The following is a 26502-nucleotide window of genomic DNA, read 5'->3' as shown; positions in this document are numbered from 1 at the left end:
TAGATACTCTAACAGACATGTACAGGTATTGTCAGTACAGTCTAAGTCTATTCTAAGTTATGTGGATTTTGAAGTCGTGCTTCCATTCATGAAAGAGAAATTGTGAGTATATAGGCAGTCAATATTTTATAAAAAGTAGTATATAATTTGAAAAGAAACCTGGCACTTCAATTATCTAAGCTTGCTAACACCCCTAGAATTCCTCCTGATTTCCTCACCGCTAACGTCACTAAAGATAATGGAAAAAGGATAGGTTGAATAGAGTTTCTGAAAATACCACGCACTCTTGCCTTACTTCGCGGTATATCTCAAGATTTAGCCATATGATTCCACTTCCACTTCTCTTCACTCTTAGAATGCGCTCCTTTCCTCCAGCTGTTACCTGCAGCACTAGCCTTAACATTACTCTCGCTGTCTCCCCGAAAAAATGCCGGGTAGTGCTTTGCTCTTTTGGCGCGCTTGTTTTTCCTCCCCTGTGAGGAAGCCGCGTTGCCTTATTGGAAAGTGCGCTTGCCCCCTCTCACTCCATGCCCCATGCCCACGACTTCCTTCACGGAGCAACGAAGAAAAATGGAGGGCGTAACAAATAAAAAAAGGAATTTTGCTTTCTTTACAGCGATCGTCGTTACTTCTCTCTCTTTTTCCTTGCATCCTTGCACAGAAGCCGAAAAAATATGCTCATGAAATATTAAAATTCTAGAAACTGGAATTAAAGTTCCCCATTGCAAATTTGAAGGCATGAAGTAATTGGTACGCATTTTTTGCACGCTCGGTTACATTATTGGCGAGTTTGGATGCTATAATAAAAATAAGGCACGGGCGATACATTTTGAGGATCAATTTCATTGCTTCTTTGAGTTTTAACCAAACAATCGAGACCTACGAACTTAACCAACTAAGTCTTTGATGCTCCGGAAGGATGAAACAATCAAGCGTACAAAAATGAACCAAAATATGTAACGTTCATAAAACGACAGTTTGAAAAGAAAGGCAATAAATACTGAAATATTATCTTTGTAAGGTTAACATTTCTCATAAAACCATCGAGGTTTTTTGCATGGACTGACTCATGGATTGCGCATACCATGTGTTTAAATTTCATTTGCAAATTAAAAGTTGCCATACTGTATTATTTCTGAATATTATCCAATAAACGCATACGTTTGTATTTATGGACCCATTACTGGAATCCCAATTACACTGCATAAGCGAATTTTGCATGACACGTAAATTAATAACCGAATTACAGTACATTGACCGCAGTGATTCCTTTTATGACTTCTGACAATATCGCTCAGCTTTTATATCTACGACTAAGCAATTGGTTCCCGTTTTAAATGAAATGATCTATCTTCGCAGTTAAACTCGTATTGCCATCACAGGTTAGTTCAAAATTGCCTGGGGACGTAGAGATATGTGCAAATTCCGATACACCATAAACCACATCCGATTATTACGCAAACAATGGAGGTCACATAAAAGTTCCGCACAAATGCATCCTATTCGATCGATCTCTGCATTTATCTGATCCGCCCGGACAGTTTTATGGACGGCCGTTGCAGGCAGCGGAATTTCCAAACGCTAATGTCTTCCCACCGGAAAATAAAAATCCATCGTGCAATAAATTACTTCAATCCGCTGATTCTTCCAGAGAATAATACAGCCTAAACTTTCAATTATTTACCGCAAATGTATGAAAATATCCGATTCATCATTAAAGAAATAATTGACTTGTTAATGGATTAAAAACTTCGTTCCGCCTAAAATCCCGTCGCAGGATTCAAAAAGAGGCCGGGGGATACATACGGCTACGCTGGTATCTTTGTCGGCGGAAGATACAATGCAGGTGGACAGATCGTAAACTCTTTGACTCTCCATACGTGAGGGCATCTTGGAATCTACCGACATCCACCTCGCACTCCAGCAACGCGTCCGTAATTTCAAGCTCGCTCTGCAATGGAAAAGCCGCCACCCGCTCCATCCCTCCCTCTCCCCCCCGCCGGAACATGCATCCCATCCTCACCGGTCATTCTCTCAGTTGCCCATATTCTATCCCTTCTTTCGGTACCGCTGCCTAAATGTTTTAACCTAGACCCATTCCGTCTCTCGGGAACCATCAATTACTCAGCGAGCATTTCCCCTCCCGCGACGCTCACCGTTATTGCCAGACCCCGAGAAGAATCCTCGCCCGATCTCTAATTCCTGCTCGGCATCGTAGCCACCGAAAAAGGCCTGACCTAATGGTGACTCTGACCCTCTTTTCTCTCATCTTTCGACTTCTTTTTCCTTCCTTCCTCCCGTATCTTGCCTTATCATCCCTGCCTCCCGAATTCCCCCAAACGTAAGGCATTTCCCATCTCACCCTACGATTTCCTGATTTTCTTGAAGAGGGGGAAAGAAGAGGGGCAGGAAGAGGAGACCTTCCGGTGGTTTCCTAGGAAACGAGCTCCCTCTCCCGTCCACCCCCTCCTCACTCACCTCTCTCCCTTTGATCTCTAGGGAGAACGTTTGGGGCTGGGTGGAATTGGGATGCGTTGAAGACGGAGTAAGTGTAGGGTGGTGTGTGAGGAGTGATGGCTCTCTCATTTCGTTCATACATATTTATTCCTACTTAAAGGCGATTTATCCTTACCAAGGATCCCACGCGCGCAGGAATCGGGGAACACATAGATTATTCCAATTAAACTTTTTTAAGAGTTCAGATTCCTTGGAAACAAAAATTAGGTAGTCATTGTCAAAGTCAAAGGGAAGCCCCAAAAAAGACCGTTACGGGCATAAAATAACACTGGGTAGAAATAATTCACATAGTAATTCACTCATGACTTCTTGTCCGTAATAGGAAGTCGCATAATAGAATAATGTTCCCAGTGACTTCTGAAAATACCCATGGTTCCACTTCCATCAAGCGCATTTAAAATCGTTGAGATCCTGAGACGCTCCTTTATTCATTAACTCTCACTCTGATAGGGCTTTCTAACCTGTATTTAGGGTTATCGTTTCTTTCTGGGCATTGAAATAAAAAAAGAAACAGTCCTTATCCGATTGACTTTGGTATACATCAATGTCATATGGATTCCGAAGCGTCATTTAATGGCTAAAATAAATAGGAAAATGTCTTAATGAAAAACTATATTAATAAACCATACAGATAGGCGCTTGCGCAGCAACTAGCGATTCCGAAAACGTTTAATGTTTAAATCAGTAAAAAACGTTGAAAAGTGATTTTTTTAGCATTTAAGCATTTCTACATTAAGAATGAAGATCAGTCATCACATAATAAACTAGAACAGAAAAGGAATGAATTAAGTAATCGAGTATGGTCCCATCACCAGAGACAACTGTGCGAAGTAAGTTTAGCTCTACGGCTCCGTGCGCCGAGGATTTAAGTCTTCTTGAATTGATTGGATGATAGCTCCTCCATTATAAGTAAAGCCATTCCATAATTACCGGAGAGAAAATTTTCTCTGGGGCAGACGGATTCGAGGAATGAAGCAATTAGATTTTCCACTGGTACGTATCGTATTAAAGAAATGAAACTCATCGAAATCTGGAAGACATCCAGGCATAGTCAACTCCGAGCTAAACGAATTCTTCGGTCTGCCTTAATTACCTTGGAAAATAAAATTGAACAACAAGAGGTCGGGCGGATGGGAAGACGGATCTGGTATTCGAGAGACTGGAATGAGCATCTCGCGACACATGACGGCGTCCGAAACTCGTAATTTCTCTCGCGGTTAGACAGAGCGACCGGAGTGCACCAGAAACGAAGCAAAACGCAAAACTTACATCCATATTCCATAAAACACTAGAGTTAAGAGTGCATCGCACCGCGAAATCTAATCTCTGGATTAGGAGGAATGCCTTCAGTACTATTTCTTAAATGGTGGATTGGTTTGTAAAAAAATCGTTGTCCTTCTATTTTATTGGAAGTAACATCTTGATGAAGTTCAATTATCGGAGGGAATACTTTTTATCCTGCAATTATATTACGCGGCATAATCTGCATAATGCACTTCGACTGGTAGGGATGTCTAATTAGAACAAATATGAATACTTGCATGGACGTCAGTTAAGGTGAATAAAGACACAAAAGTAAATATTAACAAACATAAAAAATTTTATTTGAAAGAGGATACTTTAAACTACTTCTCAACATAATCTCCAAGCAAATTAAGGCATTTGTCATAACGTGTGACAAGTTTCTGTATTCCTGCTGCATAGTCCTTCGCCGCCAGCTCATTGAGATACGCGAGGGACCCATCTTGCACAAATTTTTGCATAATGCAGATGGTGTTTAACAATTTCATGAACAATTGTTCGAGAAACATTGGGAAAATGCTCACAGATGTCATCAATTGTGACGCGCCGATCGTTCCTCACGAATTCGTCAACTGAGCTCACCAGTTGGTCTGTAATGACAGACGGTCTCCCCGAACGCTCATCGTCGTGTGTGTTCCCCCTCCCCATGTTGAAGTTGCGACACCACCGCCGAACAGACGACTCGTCCATTACATTGTCTCCATACACCTCCTTTAATTGGCGATGAATATCACATGGGCGAACGTTTCTTGCATTGAGGAATTTAATCACTGCCCTCACTTCACAACTGGCGGCGTTCTCAATTTTTTTAAACATTGTAAACAATCACAGAAACAACACAGGCAATGCTAGCGTCACGCAACTTGGCTCAGAGAAGGCAGACAAGCCACTGAAGCTATCTGACCTCGTCCAGCGGCTACTCGCGTCGTCAGCACTTCATGCGGCACGAACGGGTACTACTTTCCGGATGACCCTCGTAAGTATGATAACTTCCTCTATGATAGAGGAAGAAGGGAGACTCGTATGGTGGTAATCTTGTACAGGAGAAATGAATGCTAAATAATTTTGTGGCTTATTAAATATTATACTTACCCTACATCATTTAATAGCTCCTTTTAAAACTAAGAATAATTATACAATTTTTCAATCAATATGGCCAACTACTGAGAACAATACTTAAAATAAGTCTGCTGTTATTAAACCTAAAAACGTTTACTCTTATCAATACCGGAACAATGTCAAGGATGAGCTTAATAAACAATTTATAATGGTGATAATGAATAATATACGGCAGTCATAACTCAATAAAAATCCTTTGTAAAGTAACGATCTGTGAAGTCTAGTCGGAACACGTATAGCAGCCATGGGTTGGTGGTAATATTACAGTTCCAGATTATTGCATTTACAGCTGTATAAGAATAAAAAAGAGGGAAAGAATGAAGGGAATCGATAATTTAACTTTTATGGGGTTCGGGGCTGCAGCTGTTACGGAGTTCGAGACTTCCGACGGCCCGGTCCGCCTTTTGTTAACCAAGCAACAAATCAGAGAGATTAATGCCACCGTATAAAAACTATAAGAATGCTTTAAACCCATGTGTTACCCAGGAGATCTGGAGCCTTATATGTTTCTAGTACAAACAGCATCTGCGGATAAACCGCTGCTGTTTATTCTTGCTCTCTAGTAGACATTTCAAATAATTATCTGCTCCCAAAATCACATTTACTGAGGTTTTTATATATTTTCAAATTATTTCCAATATCTTTTTATATCTGTCAGTATGATTAAAGGTGTAATTTGCGATATTTTTCAGAAGAAAATTCTAATTGAATTCACTTCATTATGACTGGAATGAATAAGTCTTTTCTTTGGTCCATTGCAGGAATTTTTAATACAGTATCGTACTCACGAAATGTTTTCAATCTTTCGCAAGTGGTGCGTCAATAGGCCTAATTATTTACCAATAACTCTCATTAGCCGTCGTACTTAAATAGTCTATATTTCCCTATCTACGCCCAGTTTGACTCATGACTGTAGGGCAATATTGGAATTAAATACATCGGGAATAGAAACAACCAATGTTCAACAAATTTTGAGTTTTTGTTCAAAAAACACACCCTTCCAGGCTGGAAAAGTTTGACAGGACACTTCTCTATTAATGGCTTATATTACTCAAGATCGACTAACATAACTGATCTACAAGGTTTATCTTCCGCCAAAAGCACCGTTTTCAATATCCTTTTAGAGATACGATAAACGACATACACACTGTAACGAAGTTTTAAATTTTTTCTACATTTTAAATCAAATTTTAATAACTTCCTCAAACGAAAAATCAAGAAAAATTTCATTTTAAAAATCTTTTAATTACACATCAATGGCTTTGTATGTGCAATCCACCTCCTCTCCACGTTGGATGAGAGCATTTGGGTCCGTTAACCAAGGGTTAGACTTTTGCTCTAAATAAACATCAAGTCATCCGAAAATATCGGAGAGAATTGATTTCTGAGTCATGATCAGCGAACCCGAACACTGCTTTCAACTGGTAACGACAGAGATGTATATTTTTCTATCACAGCAATCCTTTCCCGGGAAAAATGTTTGCTCTATCATGGGTCATCACGACTTAGTACGAGTCAATGGCTTTTCTTCGCTTTAACCCCCCTGTAACCACCGACCTCCTGATACTACACGTACAATCTCTCTTTCCATCATTTCGATCCCTCTATTTTTCGTCCACATACCCCCTCTTTCACTTCCTCCCAGCAATATTTTCGTATCCTAAAACAAAATCCAATGGCTGCATTCCCGAAACGAAATCCTTCAGAATGAGAAATGCCCTCGTTGTCCTTGCCAATACTATCTGATTGAATACAAAACTAGCTTCAAGGCGACACAAGGCGGGGCTAAAATGCGCCGAACATAAATTTCTTCGGAAGAGATATCCTAAATACCCTTTTCAAGCCATAAGACTCCGTTAAGTGCATTGTCAATGCATCTGGAGATAAAAATTTTCTCTCTTACGCGATAAAATAAAAATATTCGCAGGAAACAGGATTGTGCGAATTTAAGCATTAGAAAATCATATGTCGATCATCAAATTGTTAAGTATATTATTTATCGAATATATTTGTGACAACTTTTTCTCAGATTTACCAAAGCCTGAAATGGTTATTATTGACAAGGTTGGATATTAACCTTCGATTTATAGGCGCTATTAAGGATCTTATTCCGACTTTATAACTACTATTATCCCGATAAATCGTTACTCCTCATTGATTATATCAAGCAATGGAATGAGTCTTTCAGACCACTGAGTTAAAATAAAGAGTGTACTTTCTATGGAAGAACACCTAATTAAAGGCAAACGGCAATGATGGTACCGTCAATACATTGCAGAGGCGAGAAAAACACACTGAATGAATTGAGAAATATAATAGTAGACTCAAACAAGCAAGAAAAGCTATCCTAAACTTTTCAATTCATGTTTCTTTATTAACAGTAGGAGGAATTATTTGATTAGTTTATATGAAATCTACATTACACAAGATAAACATGATAAAGACACAATACGCAATATCGATATGTCACTGGAATGTTTGAATACTGACGATAAACCAAAGAACTTCCTAGGTTCTAAAGAAAATTTAAAGGCCTCGCCAAAAATAAATTATGGAATACCTCTATCATTAGGAATATATAATAGCTTACGATGTAAATCAGGAATTGAGAGATATACCAGGCCATTCTCACTGAAGAAGGTAACAGAGTGAAACCTAGAATATAAATGACCACATGACTCTTATTCGGTCTCCGTGAAAATAACAATAACATCAAAAGAACTTTGGTGGTTCATCTATTCCATTTCTTGCAACTCAAAATACATTAGCGCAATCATTCGAATACATATTGTGTTAGAGTTAGAAACGAGGATGAAAAACCTCGAGTAAGAGAGGCAGCAGAATACAAAATAGAAAGATAACGAAAATAACGAATTCCTTGGCCTAAATAAGGATATCCTCAGAAGAAGACCGAAAATATATTTAAAATTAGATCTAAAAACGTAAAAATGGGTTTTGAAAAGATTAAAATCGATGGTCCTTATGCAAAATGTTCTTTGTTCTCTTTCTCGTTTATTTATTTACGGTCTGAAGGGTTTTTCTACCCAACTGGAAAGTTAAATATTATGCGCGAAACATCTGTCGGACGATTGATAATAAATGAACGGCGAGCTTAATCACCGTGTCAGTCGCGAATACCAATAAAGCATCTCCAAGGCTGACGGGTGGACCTTATTGGGTCAGCCCGGACTGGAGGTTAAGGGGAGGGGGGTGAAGGAAGGTGGGCTGTCGGTGAGGAGAATTCGGAAGGAGCGCGAGGGGGAGGGGAGAGAGGAAAAGGGGACGAATTCAAAGAAAACCCTTAAACGGAAGCGCGGCGAAGATGTGGAAGGAGAATAGTTATACCGAGAGTGCGAGAGGAGAGAGAAAAGAGAGGAGTTTGGCTGAGGGGGAAAGAGTAAGGGCTTGCCTAGGAAGGTTCGAAGACGTAGATCACACGCCCTCGTGTTGAGATTCCGAAGGCATCGCGGAGGGCGGCGGCGGAGGGAGGGCGTGGGAGGTGAAGTGGTTCTGACGGAGGAGAGGTCGGATTCTAACAAGGAAGCGCGGAAGGAGGAAGAAAAACTGAGAATAAGATTGAAAAAATAAATAATGATGAACGAGATGGATTTTGGATTTTTTCGGGAAAAAAATTGTGGGGAGCTCATGGAAAAGGTCTCCCGGGAGAGAGAAACCCGCAAGCGACGAGTGGCGGAGGAGGAGGTGGAGGCCTTCAATGAGGCAGCCTCGGTGCCTTAACTCGTCTCAAGCAGTGCTCCTCCTCTCCTCGCCTTCCTCCTCCAGTCCCCCCACCCATTTCCACAATTCCGCCTGCTCAGTCTCTTAACCTTTATGGACCCAAGACTTCCTTGCGAACGAAGAACCCGCGGGATATAATTGAGCGCATTGAGATCCGAGAAGAGTGAGCTGCTACCCATGGATGCACCGAGGAGTATATTCAGGAGTTCAATTCTATAGCGTCTGCGGGCATAACATCGCCCGCTATCTCGTCGTCGTCTAAAAGGCCACATGTTTGGACACCTATACTACCTTAAACCGGAAAGAAAGCTATGCGAGTAAAAGATTGGTCCCACCACCTCTTAAATATGCATTTAATAAGGGAATTGCTTGGTGGTTTAAAATGAGCTGGAAATTTGTTTTCTGCTCCGACTCCACCATTTAAAAATAATAAATTTGCTAAACCAACGTAGGCCAATCACAGACAGAAAATGTTAGTAATTACTTAATTCATCACGTTTTACACCAGCATATGGTTTAAACCAGTTTAACTAAAATTATAAATGCTTTCAATGTACTTCGAAATCAATATTCGATATTTTCCTTTTTTGCTGATGTAATTTTCTTTGAATAAAATTTAATTAAAGCTTAGCCAATTCAACTTCTTCCATGCAAATTTTACCACGGATGTATTAAATGATTAAAATTTGATATCATAAGAGCGACATGTGATACTTCAGGTGAAACAGTAAAATTACTTCACGATTTTTTAAACATTAAAAATTATTGGCGAGAAAATTCGAATAGATTAAAAGTTACTGCGGATTAACACCTTCTACTGCTTCTGAAGTGATTTAACAGAAATATTAAAAACATTAATATGATTTTAAACGGATATCAGAGAAGAAATTGAATGCAACTACTTTGGAAGCAAGCTCGAGTTTAGCGTACGCCACTCATTCACTATTTCGAGCAGAACATCAAAGAAACGTACGTTTAAAATCAGCAGATGCATGGTAAAAAATAAAATTCACCATTACGGTTATGATTGTCATTTCAAAAGCATTTCAAGTCACGATGTCCTACACATGTTTTGATCAGGCAGCGTAAAAAATGCTGCCCATGACTGGATTATAAAATGCAAGTCAATAAATTTTATAATGACGGGAGGAAACGAAAAAAACTACAAGAAATACATGGATAATGACACTGAGCTCAATAGTCAAGTTATTCTGAATTATATTCCATCACCAATTTTTTTTCACATTTGCATTCTTTAAGCATCTCTGGGATAATTACTCCGGAAAAGGGCGAGACTGCCAACGGTAGTTATAATATTTCAAATGTTGATGGTAAACTAGAGCAACACTCGTTATTTCCATGACAAGCGTCCGTGAGAAAATTTCGATTCGAAAATTTCGTTTGTCCTTTGTCTTTAAGCTCCCCATTGTCGCTCTGCTTCAAACTCGTCGAGAATTCCTTTTAGGGACTTGAAACTCCGCCCTCATAAACATCTGAAAAATAAGCCTCTCAAAAGTGAGCTCCCTGAAACCTCCCATACCATAAATTTGGTCGTTATACACAAACGGTCCGTTTTTTTATTATTTTCACAAAATTCTCACCGAAATCCTTTTAAACCAAGTCAAGTAACACCATTAATCCGTAAATACTACGTGAAAACTACTAAGAAACCTATAGAGAAAGGTTTTTCTACAAAGCATAAAAATAAATGCATAAATTTGTTTCTGGAGTTATTTGAAACCTTCAAATATAAAACCAAATAAAAAATACCTTCCCAAGGAATCTTTTCAAATTTGATTCGAATTCAAACGAAATGTTTACCTAACAACATTGTATTTTTTTAAATCTTGGGTGGATGTATAGGGCTAAGCGTTTGATTATATGCTGATAGAGAAACCATTTCAATACGGGGGCAAGCAACGAGACCGCTGAAATAAAAAGGTAAATAGCATCAAGGTACATTCAAACATCTAGTGAAATAAGAAAAAATCCCGGTTATGAAGCTCGCCAACTGTAATCAAAAAGATAAAAATGATATGTGCCTTAAATTGAAATGTATAGAATGAAATTCATGAGTCTAAAAAAATATAAACTTGCATCATCCACTAAAACTACCCCTTTAAATCACTTATGAAAACATGCTAAACTATAGAATTCGACTTGAATTTAACAGTTTCCTCTAAAAAATTAAGAATTTAGAAAAAAACAATAAAAATTACGCAGGTTAAAAATTATAATTGTAACTGTAATTCTATCGCGTTATGAAGTGTTTTCTTCTGTAGGTATCAATTCTGACACTCAAAAATCACATTGTACTCGAACATATGTCAAGAGTCCAGATGAAAACAATCCTTAGTGGAGACCCATCATTTAGGTCAAATCTAGAAATATATTCCTGCCTGGCGAAAACCTGTTACAATTTACGTATCTTATTAAATTGGAAAATATGCACCTCTAGTCTTGTCCTGGCTAAGTTCGTTAAAATATTTGAAAATGTTAACGCAAATATGCAAGGGACTACGTAAAATATTTATTTTGACATTCCCTGGGAGTTAATTATCATACTTTTCTATCAAATTACACAACTTTAATTTCATTGGTAAAGATATTCCAATTTAATATCTTAGATAATATTATTCTATAATGATGTTCCCAGTGATATTGTCACGAAATATCTTTACAAATGAAACTACATCTGTTCCAATTAGCAGGTTTCCTTCTCCTGAGCTCTTCCGAATGAAAACTAGATATTTTTGAGCAGGCCCAGCAATTGGCAGAACACGAGGGAATCCGAACCGACGTCGGCGGCATCACGGCTCTGCACGCGCTCATCGTTCCGCAACAATCGCTTTCCTCCTCCTCCAGCCCCCGCCCGTCACACATCCCACACCCCCTGCCAACTTAATTTCTGGCATTCCCACACAGCCTGTCACAGTCAAGCAGCGGCGACGCCCCCTTGGTACACTGGTCATCCCCCCTCTCCTCCATCCACAATCCTCCCCACTCCCTCCTCCCCGGAATTTTTCATTCTCTTCATTTTTCTGACCCCTACCGGCCATCCCTTTTCCCGCATTCCTCAAAACCACCTGGATACACGCGTGGCAACGAAGAGAGAGAGAGACCTGTGCAAACGAGGAATGCGAGGGCAGCACGACCATGGGGACGGGCGCAAAAGAGATGCCCCGCGGTAGTGGGGGGGGGGCGATTGTTTCGGAATGTCGTCGCCTCGTTTTGGGCTTTCGTTCCTCCCACTACCTCCCGCAAGCCTCACCCTTTTCCCCGTCTCCCGTCCCCTCCGCTCCCTCCAATCCCAAAACTCACCAATCGCCTCTTTGTCCGCGCAAAACAAATAATTTGAGGAGGCGAAGAGCAAAGGGATTATTACCCGACCTGACGTGACGACATACGGATGGATGGACGTACGGGCGGACGAATTCGTTTTGTTACCCCTTCTGCTAACATGAGGATTTCCGCGGGAAGGCACACGATCTGGGGTAGAGGGGGACTCTGGGGAAGGTGGTAGAGAATAGAAAGGGGAGGGGGGAAAGAATAGAAATGGAAGAGGAGAAAATGTGTGACAAGATCTCTCTCCTCACATCCTCCTCCACGCGCACACATCAACATTGTCCTTCCAACTCTCACCGGCCTTCACCCGCCCGAATACCTCTAGCAGTACCCTCGCACCACCCCACCTCTCCTCTTTTCGACTCGGATGAGTATTTCACTTTTTTCTCCGGTTTTGATGATATCGTGGCGAAGAGGAGCAGGGCACGATGACGGAGAATTCATCTGTCACAGGAATTTATCCGCGTCCTTTTTTTCTGCATTACCTAAAAAGTTGGGAGCATTATCTCTCTCCCCTTCTCCTTTTTCCCTTTCTCGTCCCTCAATTTGTACGAACCTCTTTCGAGAAAATCCCATCATCAAAGAATGCATGGCACTCATTTCACGCATTTCCGCATTAAACAAATTGGCCGAAGTGGATTTCAGCGAATATTTCAACTCGACTCGATTGCAGCGATGAGATAACAATCACAATCCCAGCATACCTAGATACAAGTATACGTGATATACATAACATCAATATGCTTGCTACTGATTATAATATATACCCCGTGTAAAGATGGATTCTTTGTAGTTAGAAGCTCTTTTGTATACCGTCCTGAGTGGATTTCTGAGCACTCAGCACTACATATAGTTCCATTTAATTCACCTAATTTGTCATGGAATTAATAACTTTGTGTGGGGCGGTGTTTTTTTTAAGGGTATTTATGTGATTTATAGCATGTGGTAGTCCAGTGGGTAGAAGGCTGGACCACGAATTATTAGACCTGGGTTTGGTTCACGGGGATGCCTCTAGGCACCACCAGCTTTATCCAAGCTGTGTGTTTTTTCGGGTAATAGCTCTTCTTGAGAAATCATAGGCGGCAGAGGCAAAAAAAAACTCGCCTGCTACACTGACGCGCGATTTTCACCCGCCATTGAGCTTATTAATAGATGAGCTCTACCCTAACTCATCAAAATAACCTTCGTGTTGATAACTGTGGCCTACTATTTAATTTGGCAGGAAAAAGGCCAGTTTATCGATACCTGATTCAGGGGGAATATTTTTTAAATATTAACCAAATAGTCATTCTGTGTAACGACTTTATAATTTTATAAATTCGTGTAACACTCTTCCAATGCTTCAGTAGTGTTAAAGACTTTTCACATTTCGCACTGGAACGCGATTGAATGTCCACATTTGGTAGAAATACAATCATAGTAGTCGAAATCCAGCCTTAGCTCTTTTGATTTAAAATCCCTGAGAGCTGAATAAACGCAGCTAAAAGCTACGAGATGTGAACAACTGATCCGAACCTAATCCACGAAAAGTTCACGGTAAACATCTATTATTTTACAATAAAATATGGGAATGATAAAAAAGATAAGTGAAACGGAAATGTTAGAAACATTATTCTTCTCCCCGAATCTCAAGAATCATCCGTGTCCGACGTCCTCTCCTCAGCGGTCACATTCTCTTCTGAAGTGAACCCTCCTCCACTTCCATCGGACTCCTTTCTTCGAAGCGGGCTTGAAGAACGATGAGATCCAGAAATCGACGGACTCATTAGAATAACATTGACCGGCGCACCCATGTTTTTATATTCGAGTTAAGAGAGATGACATTTGGCATGATGGATCAGCTTATACAAAAATTAAAACACATGTAAATGCCAAAGATGTTCTTCAAAAAATACTCCCTTGCATTGCAAAAAACATTATCTTAGAGTAAAGGAGTCAAAAATTATCATTTATATTTCAAATGACCAACCAGTAAAAGAAATTTCACAAGGTTGACGTACATGAAGAATGTTAGCATGACATTTTTTCCATGAAATAAATAAAAACCGTAAACTTTTCCTGGGCAAGATTATACTTGTCCGTTGGAAATGTGATACAAATACGAGGGTCCTTCATTGTATTTTTACATTAGCTACAAAATAACTTCCCAATTATGATGAAAAGACGTAATTTTTCGATCCATTATTTGTCATATAAAGCGTCACACGCCGCAACCCGTCATGATTGAAAAAGATACGGTTGGTGGGGATAACGGGACTTGTTTAGGTCTCTCTCTCACATTCAATTCCATTTCACTTCATTTCCCTATCTCTTTTAGCCTCACAAACTTGTCGTCGACCAAGGCACGTTTCCTATCATTAACCCTTGGTGTCATATGCCGTGACTCAATCATAACCTTAACCCCTTCCACTATTATTCATCGAATCGTGTCACTTGCCTATTTCGCATACCAAATTTATATTTATCGCTCTCACGCCTCTCCAGATGCTCCCTCGACCTCCGTCGACTGCCTCCTCTCCCCCTCCCTCGTTGAGCATCCAATCCCTCACCTCACCCCACCTTACCCCTCACGACATTCCCTTCCATTCTTTCATTCCCATCAAGTCCCCCGCCTCGTTCCTCGCATTTGTTTAGGCGCGCGGCCCCACGCTGCATTTTTTCCGCTCGCCAAACGCAGGATAAATTCCAACCTTGCTCCACTCAATGGGGAGCAGAGCATTCTCCACCCTTCCCATCTCGATTTATCATATTTTTGTTTTCCCTTTCTCCTCATTTTAGAGTCAAGTGCGATGGATATACGAAGTGTTGTCCTCAGCCAAACTTCCATCCCTTCATCAACTTCTTCCTAGGTCTCGTTTTTACCTCGCAGCCCAACCCACTACTCACTTACCCTCCACATTCCCGCCCTCAACCTCCCCCCGCCACCCTACCCGCACACTCTCGAAAGCCGCTGACTGTGCCGTCCATCCTCCTTAATTCTCTCTCCTCACCTTCTCAGGAAGAAACACCTTCGGACTCTTTCACAGACTCCTCCCTCTCTATCTTCTCTCTTTCACCTCCCTTCCAACCCCATCCCTTCTTTTGCATTCGAGGAACTTCACACCGGCAGCTGATTGGGATTCGGGATGCCATAAAATACGCGCTCATCTCCTTTAGTCACCCAACCGCTAAGTCAGCCGCTTTCCAGCGTTCTCTCTCTCTCTCTCCTCCTCCCCCAATGTTCACTTCCCATCTGGCTTTGCTCCCCATTCCATCCTCCTCCATCGACACCAGTACCCCTAACTTAAATTCCCATTATCTCCCTCTTTCCCCCTACTCATATTTTCATGTGGCATGTATTTCCTTTTTTACACAACGATTGATTAATCCAACGGCAATCTTTTCGTCTCTTGACGTTTCAAAATAAAATCCAAGGGTGAAATTTGATGAATTCTGTTGAAAATTCTCCATTAATATAACGAAGATTTGGAAATCGCTGATTTTATACCCCCATTCATTTTACAGCAGAGTCGCATTGAACATTTCCTGCACGCTGCAGTCATTCATTTGTATTTTTATATTTTATATTACGTCTGTGTGCATCATACCCGTCAGTGTGGCCATAGTTCTTGGGAGCATGACGTTGGCAACAAGTATTAAAAAATTATAGTGTCCGATGAAAATTATTAAGAAGGGACTTCAAGCAAAGGAAAAATATGATAAAAATATCACTGAAATGGCATTATAGCATTAGAAATGACCGGTTGTAAGAGCACACCTATTATATTTTCATGGTTTCATTTCTATTTTAAAGTTATAAAAGCCGAAATAGCATCAAATCCATGTCATCTCATTCTAATCTGGAAGTAAATAATGCATTCTATGCACGTTAACGGTAGAGTAGAGAAATATTTTCCCCAAAAGAGATTCTGGCGCCATTGTCGTTTATTTAGTTTTCTCTCTCTCTCTCTCGGAATCGACGTATTTTCTTTTCTTGTACCTATACGCAAATGCGCCTTCACCTTCCAGAATCGAACTGCACCTCCAAAAACCTTTCACCAGCTGTTCCAAGCTTCCCGTCTCCCCTCCTTCCACTCCCCTTTTCTCCGTGGGAGTAGCATTGTACGCGCCCACATGTTCTCCTGTGTGGTCTTTCAACTTATAAGCCGTGCCGCTAACTTCTTCGGACTTGTCTCAGCTACATATATCATTCTCTAGCTCGACAGAAAATTGCAAATCTTTCTAAGAAAAAATCTAAGCGAATAGGAATCGATGAATACTGAGCGAGTAGTCTACAAATTTAATTAAATTATAATATTAATATAAAATACTGGGAGATATGTAAACCTTTTGATTTCGTTCGTCATCTCCCAAAAACCTTGAACACCTTAGAAGAGATTGGGGGTTGTTGTTCGTGGAGCTGGAATGGAAGCCTTCGGGGCAGTAATTGTTTATCATTGGCATTCATTTAGACCACGTAGCTGAGTAGAGATGAACGGACGGACGGACGATTCCTATCCCCTCGAGGGCTGAATGGCCTGAGGTTGCTGCCATGGTGATTCGAATGAACAGACGACGCGTATGCGGGTGGGCGTGCGTTACACTCACCGGCAATGCATTGCGAACTTGATCCCCTCAACCATTGCAGCTTCGGAGCCCGTCCCTCACCAGTTTCGATCCCTTTTCCGAGCACCCCCTACAATCCGGTTGCTATGAAAAATAATAAAAAATAACAATAATCTGACTTTCTCCTCCTTGTTATATGGCCCTCGGGCCCTCTCCGTCCACTGTTACGCTTTGCGATCCGACACCATCCCCCAAATAACGAGGACTCTCGCGTCCGTGGGAATCCCATTTAAAGTGACTTCAGGGTAAAATTTCCATTGTTCTCAACCAGGGCGAGGAAACCCATGCTAAATTCCCTCCCCACTGCCTCTCTACCCACCCTGCATAACCTCTGCTCTTCCTCCCTCTCTCACTACCTTCTCACTCTCTTCAAACCACCATCTCTACCCTCCTCCCCGTCTTTATATAAAGTTCATTCTGGACGGGGATATGATGTGCGCCTCGAAAGCGACGATTCCATTTGTCCCTTTGTACCTTAGTGTCCTCCACGTCTCATTGAGCAAAACGTCTGCGGGTGCGTGTTACGGAAGGTGCTCAGCGCGACGCCTCGCTCACTCCAACGGGAAATGCTTCAGGTGAGTGGGTGCGTCGAGATGAAACGAACATGGTGGAATAAAAATTCGGCGTAAGAATTTTCCGAGCATTAGACAAATTTCTTTCGACAAAAGGCTTAATTAGCAATAGCCTTTGAGGTGCCCCATGATGATTTCATCAAGCAAAATTGGTTCACGGATGAAAATTGTGCGTCAAAAAATGAATCAAAACGACAAGTTATAATTTACCATTTATAAAATAAGTTGACAGTTTATGTGTACCACTAGGAAACACACTGTTAAATTAAATACTGTTCTCCTCCTTTATTTTAATTTGTAAAAGAGGAACGATAAGGCCTCAAGGATAAACGTCAGAACACTAAAAATAAATGTTTCAAGTCTTAATCTGAATTAAATATTTCAAAATATTTTTTCGCTACCATTTCAATTCTACCTGACAAAGGTTCTTTTGAGACTCGATTTTTGTGAGGCCTGGTCCACTTCTCATTCCACTGAAGCTTTGAAAGAGTTCAAGTCTACGCTTACCAAACTCTGAATAACACGTTTTGTTCAAAGGAGTTTATTCCAACTTTAGTTTTTAAATTAGACAAAAACTATCATCCAATATAACTATATCAATGTATCACAGTATGAATATTATATTAATAATATGATCTTAAACCCTATAAATGTAGCAATCTGTAAAATTAATGGAATATTTTTTCCATCTGACAATGTAAATTCTCCTCCATTAATGGGGACGTAATTTACTTATTCCAGGATTTTTTCCACCGACAATCATGGGTAGCCAATGCGCATTTCCGATCCCAAACATCTCTATGCGTTATATTTTTAGCAAAAATGTGATTGATGGCTCACTTTAAAAATAAACCCAGTAAGGCAAGTGCAATTTTCTCGTAATTTTTCTTTATATTCAAAGATCCCAAAAAGCAAGGAGGAGACGGTGGAGTACGAAATCAACCATACTTTCCCGCTAGTTGATGAAATCGTCGGGGTCCGTCACTTGTACATCAGTATCGCTTAGTAGCAGCATTTTTAGTTTATACTTAAATAGACTCGTACTGCTTCGCAACTTCAGTCAGTTGACTCTCAAAGCTAATGAATCAATCAATTGTTCTTGACAGATATATTTCAATGATCCTTTGAATATTTACAAGATTAAATTAATGAGTACGAAACTGTTTTACGATTTATGGAAGAAACCGGCACTTAAACCCTCGTAATTCATATCGCCATCCCTTAAAGCTCTCTTGTTTCTCAACTTTTAAAAGGCCGAGACCACGAATATTCTTTCAAATTTGATTCGAGATGGGATTAATCGAGTCTTGAAAATGGAGAAAGAAAAAGAGAGACTACGGAGAGGAGGGAAGGGGGAAATAAAAGGGTGATGGTCGTTTCCATGGTAATGAAAACTCGCCGCTAAACTTCCCATTGGAGGGAAATAGGAGGAGTGACGGGAGGTGGTTGGGGAATAGTGAGGCGGAGGAGGATTTTAGGGGCATCATTAAGGCCCCGAAACAGTGGCTGCCTCCGAAATAAAAATCCCCTTGGTAACCCTTCCATTATCTTCGAGTCGGTCTCTCTTCCAATTCCTTTTCCTCCCCCAGCTCCCCCGCCGACCCCCCAAGCCACACCTTCTCCGACCGTCGAGAAGAAAAAGAGCAACATCAGTTCTTAGGGAAGAGAAGGAGAAATGTCGAAGGGAAGATGTAATGGATGAAGGGGGTATGAGGGGATGAAAACTGTGGGGATGGAGAGTCGTAGACGAGGGAGGGATCTAACGTGAACTAGAAGCGTGGCATTCCCTTAGTCATTTCGTCCGGACACTCCTCCTCTCCCTCTCATCATCCTCCCCCTCCTTCCTATTCGCCTGTCAGCTCCTCGCGCCACCTCTTTGCCTTACCCCAACCTTCCCGCCTCATCCGAATCACTCACACCCCCCATATCAACGAACTCTGCCCACCCCGGGAAAGGGAAGGAGAGACAATGAAATGCTGAGCAAATGCAGATGAAAGCATCCTCAGAGTTTGGAGGCGGATGAAGGGAGACCCAGACCAGAAACGCAGGCGGGAATGAGGTGCTAAAAGGAGGGGGAGACTGAAAACGTTCTGCTCTAAACGTAACGGTGTAACCGTTACTAAGAGAACTCACTCAAATGGGAAGATTAAAAAAGAAATCACTTCCATCTTGTCATGTATTTAAAACGTCGGTGCTTTTGTGGAATTGAATTGCCAACAAGGGAGTCACAATTCATGAAAATGAACGTCTATGCGCTAACTGGAGGAGCCATATGGTATGAGGTTCGGAAAACTTCACGATTTACCTCCATTTAAAAACGGGTAAAATTTTCGATGGGCAATTCTCACATGACGTGCACGGAATGAGAGGAATTATTTTCGATTTTCTCATGACACAGACAGTAGTGCTTTGTGAAGCCTCGGTGTGGGAGAGGTGGAGCATTTGCAATACCAGCAAGTGATTCGAATGGAAATTAAAAATGTACTTCATTTCCACAAATGATCCGCCTCCCTTTTGACATTTATTTTTTTATCTCATCTGACACATCACACAGTATGCACAATCTGAAATCTAACTTGTATGTATTTCAAATGCTTGTTCTTCTTGTGTTTATTTTCCAAGAAAGAATGCGGCAACCACTACACCTGTCAAAAACAACATCGAGCGAATCGGCCTTCAAAGAAAAGTAATCAAGTAACCAGGCTTTTCAATGGCTTTTCTCGGCCGATGAATCGCGAAATGTGTTCACGCATAAATAAGCCTACGATCGAAGAAAGTAGGTCATGGTAAAGAATTTGGAATTTTGCTGCAAGATGTTGGACGCAGAGTAACCTTCTCTCATATATGAATCAATTGCATTATTTCACGCTGTGATAATTCAATTACCCCTCGGAAATAATGATGGAACATAGAAGATGATAGCGACGGGGTAAGGTCACAAATAATATTTTTTTTAAGAATAGCAATCTAGTACAAGAGGTATTCTAAGATACAGAAATGAACCGCAAAGTGACCAGAGTCATGAAATTTTAAATTCTTCGGGAACTTTGAAAGCACCTTCTGTGCGTGTACTATTATGGTTGCTTGTGGAAAATTAACAAAATAAATTACGCCCTGCTGTCAGAGAAATTAAAAATATTTCCCGAGTTATAAAAATGGAATACCTTCAACAAAAGAAAGGGCATTGAAAATGGATGTCAGAAAATCTCAGGCGACTAAACAATTAAATATAGAAACCTCTCTTTCACAAACTCACGTGTTTGGGGTACTAATCAAAAGACACGAACTTCGATACACGTATACAAACACCGTAAATAATTTTTTTCCACGGGAAGTTTCGGAAAAGGTAAAATTTCTTTCTCCGATTTCTGTATTTTTGCCCAGGTTGATCCCACGTAATTTCTTTGTACTTGAAGTAGGAAATTTCTCTTTAAACTCATGAGAAAACTTTCTTTACAAAGTTTTCGCAATCAATATCCCATCAAATTCGGGAGACATTTGCCGTTGAAGTCATCAATCATGAGTCACATACGTGACATACGTAAGTGGTATATGTTAAAAGTATTAAGTAGGACAATAATGAGAACGCCAGAAAATTCATCTTTGAAAAATATATGATTACGTACTCGATTCAATACTCAAACTTATTGTTCAATTGCAATCTTGGTGTATTCCTCAGTCCTAAGATGGCAAATACCAAAAATATGTGTATTTCAATCGTCCAAAAACTCGTTAATATAGCAAACGTAACATAATAAAATTTGCCAAAGAATAACAATATGGCACTTGTTTATTTATAGCATACATTTTAACGTAGATACGATCCAAAAGTTCGATTCTTTCACATTAAGGCTACCGCAAATTCAGTGACGAATTCGTATATTAAAATTTATTTTGACAATTAGTAAAACAAAAATATTGAATAAAATTAGACAAAGATAAGAAAGTCCATCTTGGCGAGTGAAAAAACCTGACCACAGAATATTACTGGTAGCATTATAAAAATAGTATAAATAGCATAGATAAAAAATGTTTCTCTTTCAATTCTATGCAGCCGCAATTCATCTGCAAATGAATGCAGGTGTTTCAAATTATAGGAATGGCTGTGGATCAATCGTGTAGGATGCAGGGAAATTGGTCCATGCAGTTGGGTTCAGAAATTGTATTGCTTACAGTAGTGCATCTAGGGACTATCCATAAAACTGGTAAAAATATTCGCCATGAGCGATTTAATGGCTAAACGCTCACATCCGTTAGGAATATGAAAAGGAGAAACAGTAAGAAATAATTTCCGAAGCTTGTATTTTTTTGTTTAGGCTTTACAGTTTCCTATAAATGCAGACAAACATCGGATGAAACATTTAATGCGAGACCCGGAAGTAAAATGATTACAATGACACGAAGAGGATGATAGGCGAAACGTAAAGAGACCAATCCTGAATCGAAGACCGACTACTTCGGTTTCCTATATTTCCCTGAGTTTGGAGCCTTGGAAAAGTTTTTAACTTTATCTCTGGAGATAAATGTTAAAATATTTTAGAAATCTTCAGAACGTACCAGATAATGGCATCTGTATCCACTTTCCACTTCTTCGTGATATTAACATGGTCTCCAGAGTGAATCTTGAAGAAAGAATTTCCAGCGGAATGTAAATATTGAAGATTATGTCCGGAAAGATATTTAAATAGATGACATTATTTAGACGTGTCGGAGAAACAAGGAGCACTGGCTTGAGAGGTAAGTGTGAACTATAAGGATATCCCCATAGACTTAAGCTGCTTGCACTAAATAAATTTTCCTTTCACTTATTAAAATTAAATAAATATCAATTCCAAATCAAAATATAAGGCGACATAAAAGTAAAGAAAATGAACTCTGCGTCCGTCATCATTATCGCTTTCTAACAATTGGATAATGAAAGGAATAAATGATGCTCATGGATAGCAGTTCAGCGTCGCGAATGGCATACAACTGTAAATAAAGAGCCAATAGTCACAGGGTGACTAATTTTCTCAAAATTTCCGATTCAGTTCAATGGTGTTTGATGTCAAGTTTTCTGATTCATATAGTCTTCCAGAAGTCCTATCCCATTTATGTTCGATACGAACCTCGGTAAGCAAGAATTTTACGGATTTTAATGGCATGAGAACCATTTTGGCATGGAAGAGCAGATGGAAACTTTCATAGCGATGGAAGGGAAAGGGATAAAGAGAATGAAGTCGATTGAAAGCGGGATGGGGCTGAGAAGATGGAGGATCGGGAAGGTAGTTAACGAGAAGAAAAGGAGTTGGTTATGGAGAGGGAGGGAAAGGTGATGGGAAGGACAAGTAAGATGAAGGGAGAAGGGGTGCCGGGAGGAAGGGTCGTCGTGGAAGCCCAAGGGTGCGGCAAGGCGAGTTAGGAAGGTAAGATGGATGAAGAAGAAGAACTAGAGTTACCTTGCCATGTCCCTTTAAACCCCTTTGACGGAGCAAAGGCGGCACCACCCTCCTTTTGGCCTCGTATTTCAACAATTACGAACTTCATCCCCAGGCGAAGGAGGACGGGGGAATAGGGTTGGGGGCAGTGGGGAAGGGAATGATAAGGAGGTAGCGAAAGGTTAAAGGGAGAATGAGAGAATAGGGCTTTGGGGGATTGAAATGAGACGGGAGGGAACTGTTTAATACGGTTGAGGGCAGGAGGACGAGAAAAGGAAACGAGGACGGAGTTGGAAGACGTGGGGAATGAGGAGTAAGGGAAAAAAGGTAGTTGAAAGCAGCCATTTCGAGAATTCTTTCTCTCGTGTAAAACCACGGCGAGTTGCGTAAGGGAGGGTGACATTCCGCATTCCTCTCCCCCCGGAGGACAAGGAAAGGGAAGGGGAAACGGGGCAGGAATAGTCAGTCGCGGGAAGTGGGGTGAAAATTAAGGGTTGGGGGTGAGGGCAAGGAAGGAACTGTGGGGACATTTTGAATGGGTGGTGGGGAGGAGAGGGAGAACTTGTATGCCTCGGGGTGGGGTGGTAGGGTTTCGTTGCCTTGCACACGGCGGAGCGGAGATGGAGTCTGTAGAAGAGGCACACGCGGTGGGCCAACATGGGACGGGGAGGGAGAAGGAAGGGAAGGGGGAGGGTGAAATGGCATGAGCGAAGTTGGCGTATTGAAGGGGGGGGTAGCTCCTTTGAAAACAGCTGATCCAGAGAGGGATACGAGGGCGAGTGTGGGGGAGAGTTGATGAGAGGGAGAGGTAAGAGGGTTGGAGATACGGGCCAAGTGTGGGAGGAGGTCCGTTGGCCTCTGTCGGCTCGGAGGGAGGCGTGTGAGTGATGGGTGAGATGCGGAACAGAGAGAGAGAGAGAGCAACTGGGGTGGGAGATCCTCTACTTAAAGACTACGCCCCTCAGACTAGGCCATTGTTACTACTGTTGAGCATGAATTATTTATCAATCAAAACGGGGAACGCTCCTTCAAGGGCATGTAAATCGTTCTCCGATCCAACAATTCCCTTTCCCAGGTGAAGGCGAAAGATCGTTGATATTCCCCGGGAATTCGTGGGGATAAAGTTTCAGTGGCACGGGTTTCAGACGCGCCTCCTTGAATGCGAAAACTTGTGTACACAGCAACGTACCGATTACCTGAAATTGATGGAGCGTGTAACCGCGTACGGAGATAAAACTAGCGCAGAATAAAAAACAGGAGTTGTAAATCTCTCTTTGACTGAGGCCCGCGGTTGTTTGCGATCAAATAGAACAAGTCTAAGGTTTTATCCGATCACCGCTAATAATAATCCAGCAATATGAATGAGAAGGAATGCAGGGCCACCTTAGTAAGTCGCGACGATTGGTAGATCAAGTTCACATTATTTTATGGATTCAAATAAACTTTCTTCGGAAAATTAAGGAATATGTACAAAGAAAGATGGAAAAAAGTTCGTAAAAAAATAGAATTTGCTCGAAATATGAAAAAATTATCACTTCCACTAAAACCTTTCTACACTGTTTTCTATTACTTGCATCGCATAAATCGACAATCGATACGCAGTAATTTGATCATCAAATTATTTTTTCATTAATGCAAGCATGCGTCGCATAGGCGTTAACTTATATTTTAACACTTTTTGAGGTATGCGTCCTGAATGAATAATAAAAATAATTAAATCACACAAATAATTCATTAATCTATAATTGAGAAGATCTTTCTTTTTAAAAAATCACCCATGATAAAAAGTTAAAAGTTATTGCCATATTGGAAATTTGGAATGCAAGAGAACCTGAATCCGTTTCGGAACTCCAACACCATAACAAGAATAGACGATTAGAATAGACGTGAATTGAGCTAAGCTCTCTAGCCTTGTTATAACCTTCACTTATATTCACAGTTGAAAAATTAAAAAAAAACGAAGTCTGCACTGTTCCCAACTTAAGTGATTCTCCTGCTAAGCAAGATTTCTATCATTCTTACGATATTTTTTATTGGAAGTCCTACGGGAAATTTTTCTGAGGTGGTCAGTTTCATCATTTTAACACCTTTTTTGAAATATGCCAAAATGTAATGTCGTGAATTTTCGATTCATTGACTTGTTTTCCTATGTTTTAGAGCAAAAGATAGGCAACCTACAAACCAACAGCTGGAAGTGATCTGCATAGGGTTCAATCCGACCCGCCTAATACTGAAATTCAACTTCATGGATTTATAGATCTGTAGGCCGCTTTGGACCGCGATACAGGGGTATATTGCCCGTCGACAACCCTTGACTTGAACCTTCAACTAAAGACAAAGAGGAAAGCTCAACCCACCTTTAGAAGCTATCAACCAATTGATAGGACCTATGTCAATATAATGTATGAACAATGCCTACAGAATGCGAATAAGGGCCTTTTTATAATAAAGGATGAAATATGAGTCATGTTAACATGGTTACCGTGCGCATCGTTACAAATTGAAATTACAAAATAAAAAAGAAGGCCATGTTTCAAATCTTCCTTTTGATTAAAAGCAATTTTTATAAAGGTAACCGAAGACGCACCTATCACAGAGGATATCTTATTTTCATTTTTCAAGTAAAATAGTCATACTACGAAGGCTAGAAACGTTTCTCCTCCATGAGACGTTTTCAAAATCTTGCAGTTCCCCTCTGCAAACTCTGAGGAGAATGCCACCAGGAGGAGAAGGAAGAAGGAGCCTGGAAGGAGGGGAGGGCGGAAGGTAAATCGAGTGTCTGTTGAAAGAGGGAGTATGTTTGCAGGCCGTGCTGGGAGCGTGGGGGAGTGTGCCGAATCTTCTCCCGTGGGCGAAGAGGAAGGAAGAGGAAGGTCTCCTAGGTGGTGAGAGAGGGAAGAAGAGGGTGAGCAGGAGAGGAAGGAAAAAAATGCTAGCCGAAGTGGGCAGGGAAAGGTATGTAGGAAAAGGTGGTTGGGGAGAAAGGTGGAGGAGGAGAATCGGAAGATAGAGAGAGGTGAGAGAGTGGGCGTAAAGTAAACCTAACCCGTTGGGCAAATTGGCAGAAAATGACTCAGCCGAAACGTACGCTCTGCCCTCTATCACTCTCCCCCTCTTTCAAGCTACCTTCTCCTCCCATTCCTCTTCACTCTCCGCGATGTACTCCCTCCCCTCAAGGCTACTCTCTACACCTTGCGGGCCATTAGCTTTATCCGAGCCCAATGACAAATAAGTAAACGCACGGCAGTAAAAGGCGAAACAATAAACGCATGTGGAGGGCTGATGATTTGGTCTTTGGATCGAAGATTCATTATAAACAGAGAAAAGAAATCATAAATAGAATGAAATGAATAGATGGAAGGCAAAGGTATATAAAATTGAGTAGCAGCACGACCAAACCAGCGTAAAAAGTTACCGAATTAGGGAACCGAAGGATTTAGAAGAGGAAATAGGAAGTAGCAACGCAATAAGATAGGACTATGCTGTAACATCGGAGAAAATTCCGAAGCGAAGTATCGAAAAAAAAGTGAATAATTGAAAAGGAATTGAAATTACCTCATTCAAATCGCACTAAACCATGAGCGACAAACTCTTGTTTTGACCAAATCTACCCAAGTTAGTTATTCATCTACATCTATATAATACCGCTCAAGCCCCCACAAGGGTGTGTGGCGGGGGGTGTTCGGTCACCACCTGTAAAAGGGAAAAAAACCACAACGGAAATTAACACGCACATACAAACCTATACATACAGTGGCGTATTAATTCATGCAAAAATCTTTTTATTGACGTTATTCAAGAATTTTAACCCATGAAATAACTAAATCAGCCATGAGGAGCGTAGTTCTGGGTATTTATTACTTGAAGAGATCCAATTTCATTAAATT

The sequence above is a fragment of the Hetaerina americana genome, unplaced genomic scaffold, assembly GCF_022747635.1.
Source record: "Hetaerina americana unplaced genomic scaffold, ioHetAmer1.1.p SCAF_1, whole genome shotgun sequence".
In the NCBI taxonomy this organism is placed as follows: Eukaryota; Metazoa; Arthropoda; class Insecta; order Odonata; family Calopterygidae; genus Hetaerina; species Hetaerina americana.
This window is presented reverse-complemented; position numbering follows the sequence as displayed.